This window comes from Schistocerca serialis, chromosome 1 (genome assembly GCF_023864345.2).
Source record: "Schistocerca serialis cubense isolate TAMUIC-IGC-003099 chromosome 1, iqSchSeri2.2, whole genome shotgun sequence".
Taxonomy (NCBI): domain Eukaryota; kingdom Metazoa; phylum Arthropoda; class Insecta; order Orthoptera; family Acrididae; genus Schistocerca; species Schistocerca serialis.
Window position 1 is genome coordinate 427,051,396 of NC_064638.1, and position 24,022 is coordinate 427,075,417.

Genomic DNA, 24,022 nt, shown 5'->3' on the forward strand with positions numbered 1-24,022 from the left:
ACAGGATCCGCGTGGGGGAGGGGAGACGGATGCGATAGGCAAGGCGGAGAGCATGGCGTTCAAGGATTTGGAGGGATTTATAAAAGGAAGGGGGGGCGGAAATCCAGGCGGGATGGGCGTAACAGAGGATAGGGCGGATGAGGGACTTATAGGTGTGTAGGATGGTGGAGGGGTCCAGACCCCACGTACGGCCGGAAAGGAGCTTGAGGAGACGGAGTCGGGAACGTGCCTTGGCTTGGATTGTCTGGAGATGGGGAGTCCAGGAGAGGCGACGGTCGAGGGTGACGCCAAGGTACTTAAGGGTGGGGGTGAGAGCGATAGGACGGCCATAAACGGTGAGATAGAAATCAAGGAGGCGGAAGGAAGGGGTGGTTTTGCCTACAATGATCGCCTGGGTTTTGGAGGGATTGACCTTAAGCAACCACTGGTTGCACCAAGCAGTGAAGCGGTCAAGATGGGATTGGAGAAGGCGTTGGGAGCGTTGTAGGGTGGGGGCAAGAGCAAGGAAGGCAGTGTCATCGGCAAACTGGAGAAGGTGGACGGGGGGTGACGGCGGCGGCATGTCCGCCGTGTACAAAAGGTACAGAAGGGGGGAGAGGACGGAGCCTTGGGGCACACCGGCGGAGGGAAAAAAAGTGTAGGAATCTGTGTTATGGATGGTGACATAGGAAGGACGGCGGGAGAGAAAGGAACCGATCAGACGGACGTAGTTAATGGGAAGGGCAAAGGTTTGGAGCTTGAAGAGGAGACCGGAATGCCAGACACGGTCATAAGCGCGTTCGAGGTCAAGGGAGAGGAAGATGGCGGAGCGACGGGAATTAAGCTGTTCGGAGAGGAGATGAGTGAGGTGAAGGAGAAGATCGTCGGAAGAGAAGGATGGCCGAAAGCCACACTGGGTGACGGGAAGGAGGCGGTGCTGGCGGAGATGCTGATGGATGCGGCGGGTGAGGATAGATTCCAGGACCTTGCTGAAGACCGAGGTAAGGCTGATAGGACGGTAAGAGGAGACGGCGGACGGCGGTTTGCTAGGTTTAAGGAACATGAGGATGCGGGAGGTTTTCCACAGGTCGGGGTAGTAACCGGTGGACAGGACTACATTGTAGAGCCTGGCCAGGGTGGAGAGGAAAGAGACAGGAGCTTCACGAAGGTGACGGTAGGTGGCACGATCGTGACCAGGAGCGGTGTTGCGTTTTGTACGGAGTGTATCAATGAGATCCTGTGTAGTGATAGGGGTATTGAGTTCCGTGTGTGTAATGTTGTCCAAGTACTGGAAACCAGGAGCGAGGGGAGGGACAGAGGTGTCAGTTCGATCGCGGATATCCGGGAAGAGGGAGTAATCGAACTGAGGATCATCGGGGATGGAGAAAACATCGGAGAGGTAGGAGGCAAAGTGATTGGCCTTACTAAGGGCGTCAGGGAAGGGGTGGTCATCGTGGAGAAGAGGATAGTAGGGGGAGGGTTTAGTTCCGGTAAGGCGACGGAAGGCCGACCAGAACTTGGACGAGTTGATTGGTAGGGTTTCATTCAAACGGGTGCATGTCTGTCGCCAGTCCCGGCGTTTCTTAGCCGCGAGCAAATTACGAACGTGTCGCTGGAGTTGCCGGTGGCGTCGTAGTGTGTCCGGGTCACGCGTGCGGAGGAAGGCACGGTAGAGACGACGGGATTCACGGAGGAGGAGAACGGCCTGCGGGGGTAAGGTAGGACGGTGGGGGTGGATGGCGACAGTAGGAACGTGGGCCTCCACGGCCTCAGACAAGGTCTGCTGGAGAAAGGAGGCGGCATGGGTGACATCGTCAGGGTGGTGGTAGGTGAGAGGGTGGCTATCGACCTGGGTGGAGAGGGTATCCCGGTAGGCATTCCAGTCGGCTCGGGAATAATCGTGGACATACTTAGGGGGAGGATCAGTACGAGGGTCGGGGCGAGGGCGACGACCGTCCGATACGGTGAGGAGGACAGGGAGATGGTCGCTACCAATAGGTTCCAGGACATCCACCGTTATGCGGCCAAGGAGGTTGGGGGAGGAGAGGATAACATCAGGAGTGGAGTTGGATTCGGGACGGGTGTGCTGGGGGATGGGAATGAGGTCGCCTTGAAGGGAGGAGAGGAACCGATGCCACCGCCGTAACTGGGCGGCGGAACGACTATGGATGTTGAGGTCGGCGGCGATCACGTAGGAGGAGAAGGTACGGTCAATGTGGGAGAGGAAGTCGAAGGGAAGAGGGGCGTTAGGGCGGACATAGATGGTGGCGCAGGTAATGGTAAGGCCAGGGAAGAAGAAACTAAGGATCAGGTGTTCGGTGGGGTCGGGAAGGAGAGGTTGGAGCCGAACGGGGAGCTGGCGGTGGTGGCCAATGGCAACTCCGCCACGCGCAACTGGGAGGGGATTATCGGAGCGGTGGAGGAGATAGGGGGAGGTGTGGACGGAGTGGTGGGGTTGGAGGAAGGTTTCATTGAGGAGGAAGGCATCCACACGGTGGGTAGCAAGGGTGTGCAGGAAAAGGTACTTATTGGCGGGAAGGGAGCGGATATTGTTGAAAAGGATACGATGCTGTCGTGCCATGATAAGGATTTAGACGAGGGTGTCAAGGCGGGAGAAGGTGAAATGGGCCTGGTTATTGGAATAGGTGGCGTACATTTTAAGGTGGAATATGGAACGGGCGGCGAGGGAGATCTGTTGGAGGGTGTGGGGGCGCTGAAAGGGATGGACGTTTTGGAGGACAATGGTGAGGAACCTGATGATGTCCTCAGCAGTGGGAGGGGGACGAAGGGAATTGCCAGGAGGGGTGGGGGCGTCCAGGGGACGGACAGGGACGGTGAGTTCAGGGGTGGTGGGAGGGGGCCGGGCTTTACACTTTTGGGAGTAGGTAGGGTGGGGGAGGCTGCAGGTATTGCAGGAGGGAGGGGATTGGAGGTTGGGGCACTGCCGGAGGAAGTGCGCTTGGCGACAATGCGGGCATGTGGGGGCCTCGCGGCACTCGGCTGTTGTGTGTGCATTATAGCGCAGACATCTCTGGCAGCGCAGGGATTGAGGGGGGGAACGGGAGGGGTCGACTTTGTACCGCTGATTGAAGAGGAGGGCACCCTCCTTCAGGAGACGGTCAATGGAGGGGGCGTCCTCAGAGAACACCCGCATAAGGCGGGTGGGGCCGGTCGCGTTAAAAATGCGGCGGACTGCCCGCACCTCCAGGGTGGGATGGGCCTTCAGCTCCGCCAACACCTCCTCCTCCGTGATCGACGGACTAAGCCGAGTGATCACGGCGGTGAGGGTCGGCGGGCGACGCGGGGGTTGGGGTTGGCGGGTAGGAGATGGGGAGGGAGCAGGGGTGAGGGAGGCGTTAGGGCCAAAACGGGTGATGGGGAGGCGGGAGAGGATGTCAGTATGGAGGGTTGGGCTGGGGGAGGAGATGAGAACGGAATCCCGTCTGGGAGTAAGGAGAGAGATGGGGGCGCCAGGGAAATGTTGGCGGAGGAGGAGGGAGAGATTCCGGGCCTCGAGGAATGAAGGATCGGGACGGGACAGGAGATATTTGTAGAGACCGGGTGGGGAGGAGGAGGAGGAGGAGGAGGAGGAGGAGGAGGGAGCGGGGCCTGGTGGGGAGACGTCCATGGCATTTTGGGGTGGGGATGGGGGGCGGGGTGGAGCCTTTTTATGAGCAGAGGGAGTGGGGGCGGCACTAGGGCGTTTGACAGCGGCAGATGGGCGGGTGGTGACAAGAGGGACGGGAACAATGGGGAGGTGGTGGGAAGGGGCAGGTCCCGGCACGGATGCAGCAGGCGGCGCCGGAGAGAATGACTGTGATGGTGCAGGCGAAGGTGGCAGTGACGGCGACGGTGAAGGCGATGAAGATGGCGGTGGTGGTGGTGGCGGCGGTGACGGCGATGGCGACGGGGAGAGCTGGGCGTGGGCAGTGGCCCGACGGGCCACCACCCGAGCCGGAGCGGCAGTGACAGGCTGGGGGAGGGGGGGGGAAGGGATCAGAACGAGAGGAAGAGGCGGGAGAGGGGGCGACAAAAAGCGAGGGCGAAGGGATAGAGAGGAGGGGAGGGATGGAAGGAGGGGGGTGGGACTGGGCACACCAAGTGATAGTGGTGGAGGCGGCGGAAGGGGACGTATACACGATGGCGGTGGTGGTGGTTGTGACGGTGGTGGTGGGGGCAGACATGACGACAAGGAGAAGAAAGCAAAAAACACAGCACTAAAAGGACAGGACACACACTGGGGGACGACGGACGGCGACGGCGAACGGCGAACGGCGACGGCGAACGGCGAACGGCGACGGCGAACGGCGACGGCGAACGGCGACGGCGAACGGCGACGGTGACGGCGACGGCGAGGGGCAGGAACGCTGCTGCCGCGGACGGGGCCGGGGCGGCTGTGGCTGCTGCTGCTGCTGCTGCTGCTGCTGCTGCCGCTGCCGCTGCTGCCTGGACTGCTGCTGGCTGGACTGCTGCTGGCGGGACTGCTGCTGGCACCGGAGGGCTGCTGGCTGGCTGGCTGGCTGGCTGGCTGGCTGGCAGGCAGGCGGTGGGACCACTGCTGCAGGCCGGGACCGGGAACTGCTGCTGCTGCTGCTGCTGCTGCTGCTGCTGCTGGGCTGGGCTGGGCTGGGCTGGCTGGCTGGCTGGCTGGCTGGCTGGCTGGCACCTGTAAACCCTAACACTTCGATTAGCGCGAAAGATTGCACCATCGAAGGGCGGTAACCTTGCGGTGTACCGCCGGAGATGGGCATAGCAGAGTATGCCTCCGCTTTTATTTTCGGTTTATGGCAATAAGTCTTGCTGCTAACAACACCCTGCTTTACGTGCTGCGTCGACACTAGAGGATGGCGGCATTTTTGGAGAGGAAAAGGTAGGGCTATAGGGGAGGTAGGAGGGAAAAAAAAGTGTAGTATCTGCTCTTATCAGCTTAATATCTGATACGTCCTGCATTGCACGACCAGAATATTAAACTCATTTTTGGCTTATGACGGAGTGCTAGGGGCTTGCTCCACCTCTGTCGCGGGTTGGCCCGGCATTGCAGTACCGTCGGGATCGGCCCACCTAAAATTAATTAAAACACAGCCTGAAATGGGTTAACATTCTGCAGTGATCAGATATTCCGCTGGTAGCAAAACTTGTCGTAGTTGTTGATGTGCCCAGTAGTTAGTTGCTTACACACCACGATTTCTTTTAATTAATTTAAAATTATCTTAAGAAATTTTTTTTTTTTGGTGTTAGCCAGACCGCACTTGCAGCCGCATTACGCTAGGCTGGTAATTTATGGTGGCACAGGACAGTGCCTTCGGATGCCTCGTTAGCGTCTCTTATGGTCCTATCGCAGATAATTTTAATAATATTTTTTGGAGTTATAACCTTAGCTCCTCGCGAACGTCGTCGTCGTCGTCGCCGCCGCACGCACGCAGAATACGTGGTACACACGCACACACACATATGCAGTAGGCGGTGGACGATGTAAGCACTCGGCTAGGTGTAGCTCGCGCCAGTATAGCTCGCGCCGGCCTGGCGCTGCTGTGGGGCGGCCTCACGGCTTCTCCACTGGCCTGGCAGCTAGCGGCGTTCAAATGGGAGTCGCAGTTTACTCCTCGACATGGAGGGTGGTACTGGGCTGATAACGAGTGCTCTCGTATTTTGTCGTTCCCTCCGGCACTTGCCTTTGCGATGTTTTCGACGGTCGCCTGTTGCCATATCGGCCCGCACCACCATGTGTGACTCCCACATGTGGAGCGTACATGCTGCAAGCATTTAGGCCCTGACACTGCGGTTTTTCATCTCTGGCGGTACTCCGCAAGGATACCGCCCTTCGATTGTGCCATTCCAGCACTAATTGAAGTGCTAGATTTTCCGGCCTGTTAGGAGACCGCTCCTGCAAAATGTGCGAGGAGATTTTTGCTGGTTGCGAGCTACCCGCCGATTTTCTAGCTGTACGTATTGCCCTTAATCCAAAGGTCACAGTCGACTGTCGGGCTAGAGACGTACGTCCCATCACCGTTCTTAACACTGTTTATAAGTTGGTGGCACGAAGTGTGGCTTCACGTCTTAAACAGGTAATGAATAAGGTACTTTGTCCCACTCAATCATGTGGCGTTTCGAATCGAACCACCTTCACCGCTGCTTCTATATACCGTGATGCTGTCTTACTCACCCACCGCCGACGCTCGAACCCCGGCTGCAATTGATCCCTAGATTTCGCCGGTGCCTTCGATAGGGTCTCCCATCCTTACCTGCTGGCCGTTATGTCGCAGATGGGTTTCGGGGAGCACTTCATAAGAGTCATCCGGCACTTCTTGGATGGAGCAAATTCCACAATCATTGTGAACGGCTGCAGATCACGACCAATTCCCATCAGACGATCAGTTCGACAAGGGTGTCCCTTGTCAGTGTATTTTATCGCTTTGGACCCCGTGCTGCGTGACATCGGACGAATGGTCGATGGTGTTCCTTTCCCAGGCGTCACCTTCCGCAGTGCGGCATACGCAGATGGTGTAGGTGTGTTTGTAGCAAACGCCAGGGACATCGATTCAGTTCGCCGAGTCCTCCACGTTTATGAACGAGCATCCGGTGCCATGTTAAAAGTCAACAAAATGGTGCTAATCCCACTAGGACCACGATCATTGACCATCGAGCGCCCATGGTTCCGGATTGTAGGGGAACAACGTATCTTGGGTCTTGAGGTGACTGCCTGTCCGCAGCGCATCTTAACACTCACGTGCAGGCGGATTCTCACGCGCATCAGAGGACTTTGCGTGAGTCACACTGATCGACGACTCGACCTCCATCATTGAATCCAACTGATTAATACTTACATCCTATAACGGGCATGGTATGTAGCACAACTCCTTACGCTACCGAAACAAACCAGCAGAGCCATCTCACAAACAGTATATTGCCTGTTGTGGCGGCATGCACTATTCAAAGTTGATGCACAGACTTGTACACTGCCAAAGGTCGATGGTGGCCTTGGACTCATTGACTTTCCCCGCAAATGTGCGGCAATCCTGATTCACCGTATCGCCACTTTGCGTGAGATTGACCCAGGTGGGACAACAGCGGTGCTTTTCGACCGTTATCGCCCACAATCGGCGCGTGAACCAGTATGTTTGACACATATTACATTCCGGATGACGGCAGTCAAGGTCTATTACCTCAATCAAAGTTACGTCCTAACAGTGGCCACCGACAAGGCACGCACATCAAAGCGCCTTTACTAGGCGCTTCGAGAGCCAGCCCACACCACATAAATTGGAGGACAGACGACCATCGGTCATCTGGCACCAAGCTTGGGCTAATATCAACCACCCAGCCCTCCCCACAGAAGTTTCAGCGCTATGGTATCGCGTTGTAAACAATTTAATACCCACTAATCATCGCTTGGCGGCCATCCGCCTATGGCCCTCGGCTGCTTGCGGCCGATGTGGTGACGTAGACACCAGAGAGCATCGTCTCTTATGCCCTCACGTCACAGAAGTGTGGGACCTTGCACGTGTGCTATTAGCGCTGATCGGTGGGACTACACTGGACTATGTGCCAATCGACTGGTTCCTTACGCCTGATATTCAGACCAACCCCCGAAAACGACATAACGCAGTGGTGTGGCTCTTGGGCCACACCATTTTCACGATCTATGACCTTTGCCTCACCGATGCTGTCTCTTTCATGGACTACCTTTGGAGCCAGCATCGCCTGGCGGAATGTGACCGGAAATATACCATTACTTTTGCAAGATTTCTTAAAGTTGCAATGGTTCATGGTTATCAAAAGGTGGTCCAGGCTGAGTAAGGCACCTCGTATAAGAATTGCCTGAGTGTACCCCTGGATCTTTGTCACTCGGACTTTCAAACTACTCTTGACTTAACCATACCCCAGGTTTGATATTGGCCTTCTGGGCATCACTAGAGTAGACTGCTCTATGATACTGATAATATGGAAATTGGTAACATGGAAATTGTGTGAACGTTGTATGAAAAATTATTGGAAAATTGGAAAACACATAATCTATCTTAGGGGATTATTACTTCGTTAATTCTATGGGCTATGGGATTATCTCGCCAGTTTCGTTTGAGTGTGCTACCGTCGCTGTTTTTTTTTTTTGCCTTCATTTCTGTCGTTATTTATTTCTTTCTATTTAGTTTTTAACATCATCACTTGCCTCACACCTGCAGAGGGAAGTGTGTTTCTGAGGAGTGTGTCGTCGCCCCCTGAGGCATAGCAGAGTATGCCTCCGCTTTTATTTTCGGTTTATGGCAATAAGTCTTGCTGCTAACAACACCCTGCTTTACGTGCTGCGTCGACACTAGAGGATGGCGGCATTTTTGGAGAGGAAAAGGTAGGGCTATAGGGGAGGTAGGAGGGAAAAAAAGTGTAGTATCTGCTCTTATCAGCTTAATATCTGATACGTCCTGCATTGCACGACCAGAATATTAAACTCATTTTTGGCTTATGACGGAGTGCTAGGGGCTTGCTCCACCTCTGTCGCGGGTTGGCCCGGCATTGCAGTACCGTCGGGATCGGCCCACCTAAAATTAATTAAAACACAGCCTGAAATGGGTTAACATTCTGCAGTGATCAGATATTCCGCTGGTAGCAAAACTTGTCGTAGTTGTTGATGTGCCCAGTAGTTAGTTGCTTACACACCACGATTTCTTTTAATTAATTTAAAATTATCTTAAGAAATTTTTTTTTTTTTTTGTGTTAGCCAGACCGCACTTGCAGCCGCATTACGCTAGGCTGGTAATTTATGGTGGCACAGGACAGTGCCTTCGGATGCCTCGTTAGCGTCTCTTATGGTCCTATCGCAGATAATTTTAATAATATTTTTTGGAGTTATAACCTTAGCTCCTCGCGAACGTCGTCGTCGTCGTCGTCGTCGTCGTCGTCGTCGTCGCCGCCGCACGCACGCAGAATACGTGGTACACACGCACACACACATATGCAGTAGGCGGTGGACGATGTAAGCACTCGGCTAGGTGTAGCTCGCGCCAGTATAGCTCGCGCCGGCCTGGCGCTGCTGTGGGGCGGCCTCACGGCTTCTCCACTGGCCTGGCAGCTAGCGGCGTTCAAATGGGAGTCGCAGTTTACTCCTCGACATGGAGGGTGGTACTGGGCTGATAACGAGTGCTCTCGTATTTTGTCGTTCCCTCCGGCACTTGCCTTTGCGATGTTTTCGACGGTCGCCTGTTGCCATATCGGCCCGCACCACCATGTGTGACTCCCACATGTGGAGCGTACATGCTGCAAGCATTTAGGCCCTGACACTGCGGTTTTTCATCTCTGGCGGTACTCCGCAAGGATACCGCCCTTCGATTGTGCCATTCCAGCACTAATTGAAGTGCTAGATTTTCCGGCCTGTTAGGAGACCGCTCCTGCAAAATGTGCGAGGAGATTTTTGCTGGTTGCGAGCTACCCGCCGATTTTCTAGCTGTACGTATTGCCCTTAATCCAAAGGTCACAGTCGACTGTCGGGCTAGAGACGTACGTCCCATCACCGTTCTTAACACTGTTTATAAGTTGGTGGCACGAAGTGTGGCTTCACGTCTTAAACAGGTAATGAATAAGGTACTTTGTCCCACTCAATCATGTGGCGTTTCGAATCGAACCACCTTCACCGCTGCTTCTATATACCGTGATGCTGTCTTACTCACCCACCGCCGACGCTCGAACCCCGGCTGCAATTGATCCCTAGATTTCGCCGGTGCCTTCGATAGGGTCTCCCATCCTTACCTGCTGGCCGTTATGTCGCAGATGGGTTTCGGGGAGCACTTCATAAGAGTCATCCGGTACTTCTTGGATGGAGCAAATTCCACAATCATTGTGAACGGCTGCAGATCACGACCAATTCCCATCAGACGATCAGTTCGACAAGGGTGTCCCTTGTCAGTGTATTTTATCGCTTTGGACCCCGTGCTGCGTGACATCGGACGAATGGTCGATGGTGTTCCTTTCCCAGGCGTCACCTTCCGCAGTGCGGCATACGCAGATGGTGTAGGTGTGTTTGTAGCAAACGCCAGGGACATCGATTCAGTTCGCCGAGTCCTCCACGTTTATGAACGAGCATCCGGTGCCATGTTAAAAGTCAACAAAATGGTGCTAATCCCACTAGGACGACGATCATTGACCATCGAGCGCCCATGGTTCCGGATTGTAGGGGAACAACGTATCTTGGGTCTTGAGGTGACTGCCTGTCCGCAGCGCATCTTAACACTCACGTGCAGGCGGATTCTCACGCGCATCAGAGGACTTTGCGTGAGTCACACTGATCGACGACTCGACCTCCATCATTGAATCCAACTGATTAATACTTACATCCTATAACGGGCATGGTATGTAGCACAACTCCTTACGCTACCGAAACAAACCAGCAGAGCCATCTCACAAACAGTATATTGCCTGTTGTGGCGGCATGCACTATTCAAAGTTGATGCACAGACTTGTACACTGCCAAAGGTCGATGGTGGCCTTGGACTCATTGACTTTCCCCGCAAATGTGCGGCAATCCTGATTCACCGTATCGCCACTTTGCGTGAGATTGACCCAGGTGGGACAACAGCGGTGCTTTTCGACCGTTATCGCCCACAATCGGCGCGTGAACCAGTATGTTTGACACATATTACATTCCGGATGACGGCAGTCAAGGTCTATTACCTCAATCAAAGTTACGTCCTAACAGTGGCCACCGACAAGGCACGCACATCAAAGCGCCTTTACTAGGCGCTTCGAGAGCCAGCCCACACCACATAAATTGGAGGACAGACGACCATCGGTCATCTGGCACCAAGCTTGGGCTAATATCAACCACCCAGCCCTCCCCACAGAAGTTTCAGCGCTATGGTATCGCGTTGTAAACAATTTAATACCCACTAATCATCGCTTGGCGGCCATCCGCCTATGGCCCTCGGCTGCTTGCGGCCGATGTGGTGACGTAGACACCAGAGAGCATCGTCTCTTATGCCCTCACGTCACAGAAGTGTGGGACCTTGCACGTGTGCTATTAGCGCTGATCGGTGGGACTACACTGGACTATGTGCCAATCGACTGGTTCCTTACGCCTGATATTCAGACCAACCCCCGAAAACGACATAACGCAGTGGTGTGGCTCTTGGGCCACACCATTTTCACGATCTATGACCTTTGCCTCACCGATGCTGTCTCTTTCATGGACTACCTTTGGAGCCAGCATCGCCTGGCGGAATGTGACCGGAAATATACCATTACTTTTGCAAGATTTCTTAAAGTTGCAATGGTTCATGGTTATCAAAAGGTGGTCCAGGCTGAGTAAGGCACCTCGTATAAGAATTGCCTGAGTGTACCCCTGGATCTTTGTCACTCGGACTTTCAAACTACTCTTGACTTAACCATACCCCAGGTTTGATATTGGCCTTCTGGGCATCACTAGAGTAGACTGCTCTATGATACTGATAATATGGAAATTGGTAACATGGAAATTGTGTGAACGTTGTATGAAAAATTATTGGAAAATTGGAAAACACATAATCTATCTTAGGGGATTATTACTTCGTTAATTCTATGGGCTATGGGATTATCTCGCCAGTTTCGTTTGAGTGTGCTACCGTCGCTGTTTTTTTTTTTTGCCTTCATTTCTGTCTTTATTTATTTCTTTCTATTTAGTTTTTAACATCATCACTTGCCTCACACCTGCAGAGGGAAGTGTGTTTCTGAGGAGTGTGTCGTCGCCCCCTGAGGCATAGCAGAGTATGCCTCCGCTTTTATTTTCGGTTTATGGCAATAAGTCTTGCTGCTAACAACACCCTGCTTTACGTGCTGCGTCGACACTAGAGGATGGCGGCATTTTTGGAGAGGAAAAGGTAGGGCTATAGGGGAGGTAGGAGGGAAAAAAAGTGTAGTATCTGCTCTTATCAGCTTAATATCTGATACGTCCTGCATTGCACGACCAGAATATTAAACTCATTTTTGGCTTATGACGGAGTGCTAGGGGCTTGCTCCACCTCTGTCGCGGGTTGGCCCGGCATTGCAGTACCGTCGGGATCGGCCCACCTAAAATTAATTAAAACACAGCCTGAAATGGGTTAACATTCTGCAGTGATCAGATATTCCGCTGGTAGCAAAACTTGTCGTAGTTGTTGATGTGCCCAGTAGTTAGTTGCTTACACACCACGATTTCTTTTAATTAATTTAAAATTATCTTAAGAAATTTTTTTTTTTTTTTTTTGTGTTAGCCAGACCGCACTTGCAGCCGCATTACGCTAGGCTGGTAATTTATGGTGGCACAGGACAGTGCCTTCGGATGCCTCGTTAGCGTCTCTTATGGTCCTATCGCAGATAATTTTAATAATATTTTTTGGAGTTATAACCTTAGCTCCTCGCGAACGTCGTCGTCGTCGTCGTCGCCGCCGCACGCACGCAGAATACGTGGTACACACGCACACACACATATGCAGTAGACGGTGGACGATGTAAGCACTCGGCTAGGTGTAGCTCGCGCCAGTATAGCTCGCGCCGGCCTGGCGCTGCTGTGGGGCGGCCTCACGGCTTCTCCACTGGCCTGGCAGCTAGCGGCGTTCAAATGGGAGTCGCAGTTTACTCCTCGACATGGAGGGTGGTACTGGGCTGTTGACGAGTGCTCTCGTATTTTGTCGTTCCCTCCGGCACTTGCCTTTGCGATGTTTTCGACGGTCGCCTGTTGCCATATCGGCCCGCACCACCATGTGTGACTCCCACATGTGGAGCGTACATGCTGCAAGCATTTAGGCCCTGACACTGCGGTTTTTCATCTCTGGCGGTACTCCGCAAGGATACCGCCCTTCGATTGTGCCATTCCAGCACTAATTGAAGTGCTAGATTTTCCGGCCTGTTAGGAGACCGCTCCTGCAAAATGTGCGAGGAGATTTTTGCTGGTTGCGAGCTACCCGCCGATTTTCTAGCTGTACGTATTGCCCTTAATCCAAAGGTCACAGTCGACTGTCGGGCTAGAGACGTACGTCCCATCACCGTTCTTAACACTGTTTATAAGTTGGTGGCACGAAGTGTGGCTTCACGTCTTAAACAGGTAATGAATAAGGTACTTTGTCCCACTCAATCATGTGGCGTTTCGAATCGAACCACCTTCACCGCTGCTTCTATATACCGTGATGCTGTCTTACTCACCCACCGCCGACGCTCGAACCCCGGCTGCAATTGATCCCTAGATTTCGCCGGTGCCTTCGATAGGGTCTCCCATCCTTACCTGCTGGCCGTTATGTCGCAGATGGGTTTCGGGGAGCACTTCATAAGAGTCATCCGGCACTTCTTGGATGGAGCAAATTCCACAATCATTGTGAACGGCTGCAGATCACGACCAATTCCCATCAGACGATCAGTTCGACAAGGGTGTCCCTTGTCAGTGTATTTTATCGCTTTGGACCCCGTGCTGCGTGACATCGGACGAATGGTCGATGGTGTTCCTTTCCCAGGCGTCACCTTCCGCAGTGCGGCATACGCAGATGGTGTAGGTGTGTTTGTAGCAAACGCCAGGGACATCGATTCAGTTCGCCGAGTCCTCCACGTTTATGAACGAGCATCCGGTGCCATGTTAAAAGTCAACAAAATGGTGCTAATCCCACTAGGACCACGATCATTGACCATCGAGCGCCCATGGTTCCGGATTGTAGGGGAACAACGTATCTTGGGTCTTGAGGTGACTGCCTGTCCGCAGCGCATCTTAACACTCACGTGCAGGCGGATTCTCACGCGCATCAGAGGACTTTGCGTGAGTCACACTGATCGACGACTCGACCTCCATCATTGAATCCAACTGATTAATACTTACATCCTATAACGGGCATGGTATGTAGCACAACTCCTTACGCTACCGAAACAAACCAGTAGAGCCATCTCACAAACAGTATATTGCCTGTTGTGGCGGCATGCACTATTCAAAGTTGATGCACAGACTTGTACACTGCCAAAGGTCGATGGTGGCCTTGGACTCATTGACTTTCCCCGCAAATGTGCGGCAATCCTGATTCACCGTATCGCCACTTTGCGTGAGATTGACCCAGGTGGGACAACAGCGGTGCTTTTCGACCGTTATCGCCCACAATCGGCGCGTGAACCAGTATGTTTGACACATATTACATTCCGGATGACGGCAGTCAAGGTCTATTACCTCAATCAAAGTTACGTCCTAACAGTGGCCACCGACAAGGCACGCACATCAAAGCGCCTTTACTAGGCGCTTCGAGAGCCAGCCCACACCACATAAATTGGAGGACAGACGACCATCGGTCATCTGGCACCAAGCTTGGGCTAATATCAACCACCCAGCCCTCCCCACAGAAGTTTCAGCGCTATGGTATCGCGTTGTAAACAATTTAATACCCACTAATCATCGCTTGGCGGCCATCCGCCTATGGCCCTCGGCTGCTTGCGGCCGATGTGGTGACGTAGACACCAGAGAGCATCGTCTCTTATGCCCTCACGTCACAGAAGTGTGGGACTTTGCACGTGTGCTATTAGCGCTGATCGGTGGGACTACACTGGACTATGTGCCAATCGACTGGTTCCTTACGCCTGATATTCAGACCAACCCCCGAAAACGACATAACGCAGTGGTGTGGCTCTTGGGCCACACCATTTTCACGATCTATGACCTTTGCCTCACCGATGCTGTCTCTTTCATGGACTACCTTTGGAGCCAGCATCGCCTGGCGGAATGTGACCGGAAATATACCATTACTTTTGCAAGATTTCTTAAAGTTGCAATGGTTCATGGTTATCAAAAGGTGGTCCAGGCTGAGTAAGGCACCTCGTATAAGAATTGCCTGAGTGTACCCCTGGATCTTTGTCACTCGGACTTTCAAACTACTCTTGACTTAACCATACCCCAGGTTTGATATTGGCCTTCTGGGCATCACTAGAGTAGACTGCTCTATGATACTGATAATATGGAAATTGGTAACATGGAAATTGTGTGAACGTTGTATGAAAAATTATTGGAAAATTGGAAAACACATAATCTATCTTAGGGGATTATTACTTCGTTAATTCTATGGGCTATGGGATTATCTCGCCAGTTTCGTTTGAGTGTGCTACCGTCGCTGTTTTTTTTTTTTTTTTTTGCCTTCATTTCTGTCTTTATTTATTTCTTTCTATTTAGTTTTTAACATCATCACTTGCCTCACACCTGCAGAGGGAAGTGTGTTTCTGAGGAGTGTGTCGTCGCCCCCTGATGCATAGCAGAGTATGCCTCCGCTTTTATTTTCGGTTTATGGCAATAAGTCTTGCTGCTAACAACACCCTGCTTTACGTGCTGCGTCGACACTAGAGGATGGCGGCATTTTTGGAGAGGAAAAGGTAGGGCTATAGGGGAGGTAGGAGGGAAAAAAAGTGTAGTATCTGCTCTTATCAGCTTAATATCTGATACGTCCTGCATTGCACGACCAGAATATTAAACTCATTTTTGGCTTATGACGGAGTGCTAGGGGCTTGCTCCACCTCTGTCGCGGGTTGGCCTGGCATTGCAGTACCGTCGGGATCGGCCCACCTAAAATTAATTAAAACACAGCCTGAAATGGGTTAACATTCTGCAGTGATCAGATATTCCGCTGGTAGCAAAACTTGTCGTAGTTGTTGATGTGCCCAGTAGTTAGTTGCTTACACACCACGATTTCTTTTAATTAATTTAAAATTATCTTAAGAAATTTTTTTTTTCTTTGGTGTTAGCCAGACCGCACTTGCAGCCGCATTACGCTAGGCTGGTAATTTATGGTGGCACAGGACAGTGCCTTCGGATGCCTCGTTAGCGTCTCTTATGGTCCTATCGCAGATAATTTAAATAATATTTTTTGGAGTTATAACCTTAGCTCCTCGCGAACGTCGTCGTCGTCGTCGCCGCCGCACGCACGCAGAATACGTGGTACACACGCACATACACATATGCAGTAGGCGGTGGACGATGTAAGCACTCGGCTAGGTGTAGCTCGCGCCAGTATAGCTCGCGCCGGCCTGGCGCTGCTGTGGGGCGGCCTCACGGCTTCTCCACTGGCCTGGCAGCTAGCGGCGTTCAAATGGGAGTCGCAGTTTACTCCTCGACATGGAGGGTGGTACTGGGCTGTTGACGAGTGCTCTCGTATTTTGTCGTTCCCTCCGGCACTTGCCTTTGCGATGTTTTCGACGGTCGCCTGTTGCCATATCGGCCCGCACCACCATGTGTGACTCCCACATGTGGAGCGTACATGCTGCAAGCATTTAGGCCCTGACACTGCGGTTTTTCATCTCTGGCGGTACTCCGCAAGGATACCGCCCTTCGATTGTGCCATTCCAGCACTAATTGAAGTGCTACATTTTCCGGCCTGTTAGGAGACCGCTCCTGCAAAATGTGCGAGAAGATTTTTGCTGGTTGCGAGCTACCCGCCGATTTTCTAGCTGTACGTATTGCCCTTAATCCAAAGGTCACAGTCGACTGTCGGGCTAGAGACGTACGTCCCATCACCGTTCTTAACACTGTTTATAAGTTGGTGGCACGAAGTGTGGCTTCACGTCTTAAACAGGTAATGAATAAGGTACTTTGTCCCACTCAATCATGTGGCGTTTCGAATCGAACCACCTTCACCGCTGCTTCTATATACCGTGATGCTGTCTTACTCACCCACCGCCGACGCTCGAACCCCGGCTGCAATTGATCCCTAGCTTTCGCCGGTGCCTTCGATAGGGTCTACCATCCTTACCTGCTGGCCGTTATGTCGCGGATGGGTTTCGGGGAACACTTCATAAGAGTCATCCGGCACTTCTTGGATGGAGCAAATTCCACAATCATTGTGAACGGCTGCAGATCACGACCAATTCCCATCAGACGATCAGTTCGACAAGGGTGTCCCTTGTCAGTGTATTTTATCGCTTTGGACCCCGTGCTGCGTGACATCGGACGAATGGTCGATGGTGTTCCTTTCCCAGGCGTCACCTTCCGCAGTGCGGCATACGCAGATGGTGTAGGTGTGTTTGTAGCAAACGCCAGGGACATCGATTCAGTTCGCCGAGTCCTCCACGTTTATGAACGAGCATCCGGTGCCATGTTAAAAGTCAACAAAATGGTGCTAATCCCACTAGGACCACGATCATTGACCATCGAGCGCCCATGGTTCCGGATTGTAGGGGAACAACGTATCTTGGGTCTTGAGGTGACTGCCTGTCCGCAGCGCATCTTAACACTCACGTGCAGGCGGATTCTCACGCGCATCAGAGGACTTTGCGTGAGTCACACTGATCGACGACTCGACCTCCATCATTGAATCCAACTGATTAATACTTACATCCTATAACGGGCATGGTATGTAGCACAACTCCTTACGCTACCGAAACAAACCAGTAGAGCCATCTCACAAACAGTATATTGCCTGTTGTGGCGGCATGCACTATTCAAAGTTGATGCACAGACTTGTACACTGCCAAAGGTCGATGGTGGCCTTGGACTCATTGACTTTCCCCGCAAATGTGCGGCAATCCTGATTCACCGTATCGCCACTTTGCGTGAGATTGACCCAGGTGGGACAACAGCGGTGCTTTTCGACCGTTATCGCCCACAATCGGCGCGTGAACCAGTATGTTTGACACATATTACATTCCGGATGACGGCAGTCAAGGTCTATTACCTCAATCAAAGTTACGTCCTAACAGTGGCCACCGACAAGGCACGCACATCAAAGCGCCTTTACTAGGCGCTTCGAGAGCCAGCCCACACCACATAAATTGGAGGACAGACGACCATCGGTCATCTGGCACCAAGCTTGGGCTAATATCAACCACCCAGCCCTCCCCACAGAAGTTTCAGCGCTATGGTATCGCGTTGTAAACAATTTAATACCCACTAATCATCGCTTGGCGGCCATCCGCCTATGGCCCTCGGCTGCTTGCGGCCGATGTGGTGACGTAGACACCAGAGAGCATCGTCTCTTATGCCCTCACGTCACAGAAGTGTGGGACTTTGCACGTGTGCTATTAGCGCTGATCGGTGGGACTACACTGGACTATGTGCCAATCGACTGGTTCCTTACGCCTGATATTCAGACCAACCCCCGAAAACGACATAACGCAGTGGTGTGGCTCTTGGGCCACACCATTTTCACGATCTATGACCTTTGCCTCACCGATGCTGTCTCTTTCATGGACTACCTTTGGAGCCAGCATCGCCTGGCGGAATGTGACCGGAAATATACCATTACTTTTGCAAGATTTCTTAAAGTTGCAATGGTTCATGGTTATCAAAAGGTGGTCCAGGCTGAGTAAGGCACCTCGTATAAGAATTGCCTGAGTGTACCCCTGGATCTTTGTCACTCGGACTTTCAAACTACTCTTGACTTAACCATACCCCAGGTTTGATATTGGCCTTCTGGGCATCACTAGAGTAGACTGCTCTATGATACTGATAATATGGAAATTGGTAACATGGAAATTGTGTGAACGTTGTATGAAAAATTATTGGAAAATTGGAAAACACATAATCTATCTTAGGGGATTATTACTTCGTTAATTCTATGGGCTATGGGATTATCTCGCCAGTTTCGTTTGAGTGTGCTACCGTCGCTGTTTTTTTTTTTTTTGCCTTCATTTCTGTCTTTATTTATTTCTTTCTATTTAGTTTTTAACATCATCACTTGCCTCACACCTGCAGAGGGAAGTGTGTTTCTGAGGAGTGTGTCGTCGCCCCCTGATGCATAGCAGAGTATGCCTCCGCTTTTATTTTCGGTTTATGGCAATAAGTCTTGCTGCTAACAACACCCTGCTTTACGTGCTGCGTCGACACTAGAGGATGGCGGCATTTTTGGAGAGGAAAAGGTAGGGCTATAGGGGAGGTAGGAGGGAAAAAAAGTGTAGTATCTGCTCTTATCAGCTTAATATCTGATACGTCCTGCATTGCACGACCAGAATATTAAACTCATTTTTGGCTTATGACGGAGTGCTAGGGGCTTGCTCCACCTCTGTCGCGGGTTGGCCCGGCATTGCAGTACCGTCGGGATCGGCCCACCTAAAATTAATTAAAACACAGCCTGAAATGGGTTAACATTCTGCAGTGATCAGATATTCCGCTGGTAGCAAAACTTGTCGTAGTTGTTGATGTGCCCAGTAGTTAGTTGCTTACACACCACGATTTCTTTTAATTAATTTAAAATTATCTTAAGAAATTTTTTTTTTCTTTGGTGTTAGCCAGACCGCACTTGCAGCCGCATTACGCTAGGCTGGTAATTTATGGTGGCACAGGACAGTGCCTTCGGATGCCTCGTTAGCGTCTCTTATGGTCCTATCGCAGATAATTTTAATAATATTTTTTGGAGTTATAACCTTAGCTCCTCGCGAACGTCGTCGTCGTCGTCGTCGTCGCCGCCGCACGCACGCAGAATACGTGGTACACACGCACACACACATATGCAGTAGGCGGTGGACGATGTAAGCACTCGGCTAGGTGTAGCTCGCGCCAGTATAGCTCGCGCCGGCCTGGCGCTGCTGTGGGGCGGCCTCACGGCTTCTCCACTGGCCTGGCAGCTAGCGGCGTTCAAATGGGAGTCGCAGTTTACTCCTCGACATGGAGGGTGGTACTGGGCTGTTGACGAGTGCTCTCGTATTTTGTCGTTCCCTCCGGCACTTGCCTTTGCGATGTTTTCGACGGTCGCCTGTTGCCATATCGGCCCGCACCACCATGTGTGACTCCCACATGTGGAGCGTACATGCTGCAAGCATTTAGGCCCTGACACTGCGGTTTTTCATCTCTGGCGGTACTCCGCAAGGATACCGCCCTTCGATTGTGCCATTCCAGCACTAATTGAAGTGCTACATTTTCCGGCCTGTTAGGAGACCGCTCCTGCAAAATGTGCGAGAAGATTTTTGCTGGTTGCGAGCTACCCGCCGATTTTCTAGCTGTACGTATTGCCCTTAATCCAAAGGTCACAGTCGACTGTCGGGCTAGAGACGTACGTCCCATCACCGTTCTTAACACTGTTTATAAGTTGGTGGCACGAAGTGTGGCTTCACGTCTTAAACAGGTAATGAATAAGGTACTTTGTCCCACTCAATCATGTGGCGTTTCGAATCGAACCACCTTCACCGCTGCTTCTATATACCGTGATGCTGTCTTACTCACCCACCGCCGACGCTCGAACCCCGGCTGCAATTGATCCCTAGCTTTCGCCGGTGCCTTCGATAGGGTCTACCATCCTTACCTGCTGGCCGTTATGTCGCGGATGGGTTTCGGGGAACACTTCATAAGAGTCATCCGGCACTTCTTGGATGGAGCAAATTCCACAATCATTGTGAACGGCTGCAGATCACGACCAATTCCCATCAGACGATCAGTTCGACAAGGGTGTCCCTTGTCAGTGTATTTTATCGCTTTGGACCCCGTGCTGCGTGACATCGGACGAATGGTCGATGGTGTTCCTTTCCCAGGCGTCACCTTCCGCAGTGCGGCATACGCAGATGGTGTAGGTGTGTTTGTAGCAAACGCCAGGGACATCGATTCAGTTCGCCGAGTCCTCCACGTTTATGAACGAGCATCCGGTGCCATGTTAAAAGTCAACAAAATGGTGCTAATCCCACTAGGACCACGATCATTGACCATCGAGCGCCCATGGTTCCGGATTGTAGGGGAACAACGTATCTTGGGTCTTGAGGTGACTGCCTGTCCGCAGCGCATCTTAACACTCACGTGCAGGCGGATTCTCACGCGCATCAGAGGACTTTGCGTGAGTCACACTGATCGACGACTCGACCTCCATCATTGAATCCAACTGATTAATACTTACATCCTATAACGGGCATGGTATGTAGCACAACTCCTTACGCTACCGAAACAAACCAGTAGAGCCATCTCACAAACAGTATATTGCCTGTTGTGGCGGCATGCACTATTCAAAGTTGATGCACAGACTTGTACACTGCCAAAGGTCGATGGTGGCCTTGGACTCATTGACTTTCCCCGCAAATGTGCGGCAATCCTGATTCACCGTATCGCCACTTTGCGTGAGATTGACCCAGGTGGGACAACAGCGGTGCTTTTCGACCGTTATCGCCCACAATCGGCGCGTGAACCAGTATGTTTGACACATATTACATTCCGGATGACGGCAGTCAAGGTCTATTACCTCAATCAAAGTTACGTCCTAACAGTGGCCACCGACAAGGCACGCACATCAAAGCGCCTTTACTAGGCGCTTCGAGAGCCAGCCCACACCACATAAATTGGAGGACAGACGACCATCGGTCATCTGGCACCAAGCTTGGGCTAATATCAACCACCCAGCCCTCCCCACAGAAGTTTCAGCGCTATGGTATCGCGTTGTAAACAATTTAATACCCACTAATCATCGCTTGGCGGCCATCCGCCTATGGCCCTCGGCTGCTTGCGGCCGATGTGGTGACGTAGACACCAGAGAGCATCGTCTCTTATGCCCTCACGTCACAGAAGTGTGGGACTTTGCACGTGTGCTATTAGCGCTGATCGGTGGGACTACACTGGACTATGTGCCAATCGACTGGTTCCTTACGCCTGATATTCAGACCAACCCCCGAAAACGACATAACGCAGTGGTGTGGCTCTTGGGCCACACCATTTTCACGATCTATGACCTTTGCCTCACCGATGCTGTCTCTTTCATGGACTACCTTTGGAGCCAGCATCGCCTGGCGGAATGTGACCGGAAATATACCATTACTTTTGCAAGATTTCTTAAAGTTGCAATGGTTCATGGTTATCAAAAGGTGGTCCAGGCTGAGTAAGGCACCTCGTATAAGAATTGCCTGAGTGTACCCCTGGATCTTTGTCACTCGGACTTTCAAACTACTCTTGACTTAACCATACCCCAGGTTTGATATTGGCCTTCTGGGCATCACTAGAGTAGACTGCTCTATGATACTGATAATATGGAAATTGGTAACATGGAAATTGTGTGAACGTTGTATGAAAAATTATTGGAAAATTGGAAAACACATAATCTATCTTAGGGGATTATTACTTCGTTAATTCTATGGGCTATGGGATTATCTCGCCAGTTTCGTTTGAGTGTGCTACCGTCGCTGTTTTTTTTTTTTTTTGCCTTCATTTCTGTCTTTATTTATTTCTTTCTATTTAGTTTTTAACATCATCACTTGCCTCACACCTGCAGAGGGAAGTGTGTTTCTGAGGAGTGTGTCGTCGCCCCCTGATGCATAGCAGAGTATGCCTCCGCTTTTATTTTCGGTTTATGGCAATAAGTCTTGCTGCTAACAACACCCTGCTTTACGTGCTGCGTCGACACTAGAGGATGGCGGCATTTTTGGAGAGGAAAAGGTAGGGCTATAGGGGAGGTAGGAGGGAAAAAAAGTGTAGTATCTGCTCTTATCAGCTTAATATCTGATACGTCCTGCATTGCACGACCAGAATATTAAACTCATTTTTGGCTTATGACGGAGTGCTAGGGGCTTGCTCCACCTCTGTCGCGGGTTGGCCCGGCATTGCAGTACCGTCGGGATCGGCCCACCTAAAATTAATTAAAACACAGCCTGAAATGGGTTAACATTCTGCAGTGATCAGATATTCCGCTGGTAGCAAAACTTGTCGTAGTTGTTGATGTGCCCAGTAGTTAGTTGCTTACACACCACGATTTCTTTTAATTAATTTAAAATTATCTTAAGAAATTTTTTTTTTCTTTGGTGTTAGCCAGACCGCACTTGCAGCCGCATTACGCTAGGCTGGTAATTTATGGTGGCACAGGACAGTGCCTTCGGATGCCTCGTTAGCGTCTCTTATGGTCCTATCGCAGATAATTTTAATAATATTTTTTGGAGTTATAACCTTAGCTCCTCGCGAACGTCGTCGTCGTCGTCGTCGTCGTCGCCGCCGCCGCACGCACGCAGAATACGTGGTACACACGCACACACACATATGCAGTAGGCGGTGGACGATGTAAGCACTCGGCTAGGTGTAGCTCGCGCCAGTATAGCTCGCGCCGGCCTGGCGCTGCTGTGGGGCGGCCTCACGGCTTCTCCACTGGCCTGGCAGCTAGCGGCGTTCAAATGGGAGTCGCAGTTTACTCCTCGACATGGAGGGTGGTACTGGGCTGTTGACGAGTGCTCTCGTATTTTGTCGTTCCCTCCGGCACTTGCCTTTGCGATGTTTTCGACGGTCGCCTGTTGCCATATCGGCCCGCACCACCATGTGTGACTCCCACATGTGGAGCGTACATGCTGCAAGCATTTAGGCCCTGACACTGCGGTTTTTCATCTCTGGCGGTACTCCGCAAGGATACCGCCCTTCGATTGTGCCATTCCAGCACTAATTGAAGTGCTACATTTTCCGGCCTGTTAGGAGACCGCTCCTGCAAAATGTGCGAGGAGATTTTTGCTGGTTGCGAGCTACCCGCCGATTTTCTAGCTGTACGTATTGCCCTTAATCCAAAGGTCACAGTCGACTGTCGGGCTAGAGACGTACGTCCCATCACCGTTCTTAACACTGTTTATAAGTTGGTGGCACGAAGTGTGGCTTCACGTCCTAAACAGGTAATGAATAAGGTACTTTGTCCCACTCAATCATGTGGCGTTTCGAATCGAACCACCTTCACCGCTGCTTCTATATACCGTGATGCTGTCTTACTCACCCACCGCCGACGCTCGAACCCCGGCTGCAATTGATCCCTAGCTTTCGCCGGTGCCTTCGATAGGGTCTACCATCCTTACCTGCTGGCCGTTATGTCGCGGATGGGTTTCGGGGAACACTTCATAAGAGTCATCCGGCACTTCTTGGATGGAGCAAATTCCACAATCATTGTGAACGGCTGCAGATCACGACCAATTCCCATCAGACGATCAGTTCGACAAGGGTGTCCCTTGTCAGTGTATTTTATCGCTTTGGACCCCGTGCTGCGTGACATCGGACGAATGGTCGATGGTGTTCCTTTCCCAGGCGTCACCTTCCGCAGTGCGGCATACGCAGATGGTGTAGGTGTGTTTGTAGCAAACGCCAGGGACATCGATTCAGTTCGCCGAGTCCTCCACGTTTATGAACGAGCATCCGGTGCCATGTTAAAAGTCAACAAAATGGTGCTAA

At 51.7% G+C, this 24,022-nt stretch overlaps 6 pseudogenes; all 6 read left to right on the forward strand.

The window, feature by feature from the left end:
• The first annotated feature begins 4,831 nt into the window (after nt 1-4,831).
• On the forward strand, nt 4,832-5,045 carry LOC126421927 (U2 spliceosomal RNA; annotated as a pseudogene).
• A 3,260-nt stretch (nt 5,046-8,305) lies between these two features.
• Nucleotides 8,306-8,518, forward strand: LOC126422569 (U2 spliceosomal RNA; annotated as a pseudogene).
• Nucleotides 8,519-11,801: 3,283 nt separating this feature from the next.
• On the forward strand, nt 11,802-12,014 carry LOC126422580 (U2 spliceosomal RNA; annotated as a pseudogene).
• Nucleotides 12,015-15,288: 3,274 nt separating this feature from the next.
• LOC126422879 (U2 spliceosomal RNA) lies at nt 15,289-15,501 on the forward strand (annotated as a pseudogene).
• Nucleotides 15,502-18,765: 3,264 nt separating this feature from the next.
• Nucleotides 18,766-18,978, forward strand: LOC126422591 (U2 spliceosomal RNA; annotated as a pseudogene).
• Nucleotides 18,979-22,249: 3,271 nt separating this feature from the next.
• LOC126422602 (U2 spliceosomal RNA) lies at nt 22,250-22,462 on the forward strand (annotated as a pseudogene).
• The last annotated feature ends 1,560 nt before the right edge of the window (nt 22,463-24,022 follow it).